Consider the following 2,113-nt stretch of genomic DNA (forward strand, 5'->3'; position numbering starts at 1 on the left):
TCAAGCAATCCTTTTGCCTCAGCCTCCTGAGTAGCTGGGACTACAGGCACATCAAGCTAATTTTTCTATTTTTCATAGAGATGGGGGTCTCGTTCTTTCTTAGGCTGTTCTCAAACTCCCAAGTTCAAGTGATCCACCCACCTTGGCCTCCCAGAGTGCTGAGATTACAGGCATGAGCCACCATACCTGGCCTCATATACATTTATTTTATACTTATTTTAGCTTTGTGGATGTTGAATTATGAATTGTTAGTTTTAATTATTTGAATCAGTCCCTCTGAAAACAGTAAAGACTAACTTTTAAATGAAAAGTTTGATATTCCATTTTCATAAAGCTAAGAAAGTATAAAAGAATTTTTTTTTCACATAAGGAAGCATTTATTTGAAGTTTCACATGAAGTCATACAAACAAAATGTATATAAACACAAATCCACATTGAGTCATAGCAGGTAGCAAAGGACGAAGTAAAAACAAAGAAAACTAATTGGCAGCTATATACAGTTGGACACATTTGTGTCTTATACACTAGAAAGTCTTTTACAAAATAGTCATCTTAGATCAGCAGAAGACCAATCTTCGCTGTTGTCCTGCAGGATGAGTTACGTTAGCATTTCTTCCTGTTTCTCTAATGTCCTCCTTCAGTATGGCTGGTAATAGTTTTGGTGATTGCCACCCCCTGGAGATGCCTTGCCCTAAGTGCTCTGTTGGCCACTGTAGTCTGTATATCCCTGTCCATATCCATAGCTCCCATAGTTATACCCAGTATAATCATATCCACCATAGTCACTATAGTTTTGATCACCACCATAGGCACTATTGTAATTTCCATATCCTTGATCATAATAGTTATTAAATCCTTGGTTCCAGTTTTGGCCCTGACCTCGGCCTCTACCCCTAGTACCACTTCGTCCACTGGATGCAGCACTTCTTCCTCCTTTCTGTTGTTGCTGTTGCTCCCTATAGACTTCTCTGGGCTGTGCAACTTTGATTTCACACTTCCCAGAACCCATGTGATGGTATCTGCTTTCTAACAATTTCTTTACTGGCTCTTCATCTGTATATGTGATAAAACAAAGTCCTCGCCTTTCATTTGTTTTTGTATCCATGGGAAGTTCAATATTTTCAATCTCTCCAAAGGTGCCAAAATATTCTTTAATCTGTTCTTCAGAAGTATCTGGGCTCAATCCTCCCACAAAAACCTTTTTAGGGGGCTCTTCCCCTTTTAAAGCTCTGGCTCTTTGGGGGTCTATCAATTTGCTATCCAGTTTGTGTTCTTTCAGTTCCAAAACCTTATGAACACTAGCAGCATCTTTGAAAAGCACAAATCCAAATCCTCTTGATCTTCCAGTGACTGGATCTGTTTTAATTGTGCAGTCTACAACTTCCCCAAATCCAGACAAATATTCAGTCAGATCTTTCTTGCTTGTATCCCAGCTCAAGCCTCCAATAAACATCTTACCGTCATCCTGCTGATTCTTGCTCGCGTTGATCTTGGAGCCCTCTGCAAATTCCTCTATCTTGCTGTACTCGTTCGTGTCCTCCATGGTGGCCGAGCTGTCGGCAGGGGGTTGTTGGCGCGTAGTCCGGTGGCGGCAGCAGCGGCGGAGCGTCGTATGGAGCTGGATTTAAAATGGTGGCGGAAGAGATCAGTATAAAAGAATTTTAAGTTTTATATTTGAGTTAGTGTAAGGAAAAAACATGCTGTAGAGAACATGGATATGTGTGATCTTGAGAGTATAAATGTCTGGGATAAGCAGAAATTCTAGGCAGTATTTCAGGCTTTCGAGGCCCAAGTCGAGGGTTCTGCTCAGTAACAGGGGACTCAGGTAACATCTGGATGACTAAAGAAACAAACTGAAAATTTCACTGAGGTGAATATATGATGTGAAGAAAGGGTGAAGTCAGAAAATAGGGTAGCAGAGGAGGTCAGACAGCTCCAGAGGGCCCATGAAGGGCAGAGGAATCTGCTGAGCTGTAGGGGGTTAGGGGCTGTGGCCCCGCCATGGTCCATTCTCCATCCTCAGAAATCCTCTGTGACTCTTGAGGTCTGTGGTGCGGGCCTGGGACTATATATAGGAAAGGCCAGGCACCCTCAGCTCTCAGCTGCTTCAGT

General features: G+C 42.4%; 1 pseudogene across 1 annotated transcript; it reads right to left on the reverse strand.

Annotated features, from left to right (window-relative positions):
- Positions 1 to 643: 643 nt before the first annotated feature.
- LOC100949939 lies at positions 644 to 1,544 on the reverse strand (annotated as a pseudogene). The gene has a single exon (XR_002771099.1). The product of XR_002771099.1 is annotated as a heterogeneous nuclear ribonucleoprotein D-like pseudogene (transcript).
- Between the last annotated feature and the right edge of the window lie 569 nt (positions 1,545 to 2,113).

The sequence above is a fragment of the Otolemur garnettii genome, unplaced genomic scaffold, assembly GCF_000181295.1.
Source record: "Otolemur garnettii isolate 467f Iridium unplaced genomic scaffold, OtoGar3 scaffold00006, whole genome shotgun sequence".
NCBI lineage: Eukaryota > Metazoa > Chordata > Mammalia > Primates > Galagidae > Otolemur > Otolemur garnettii.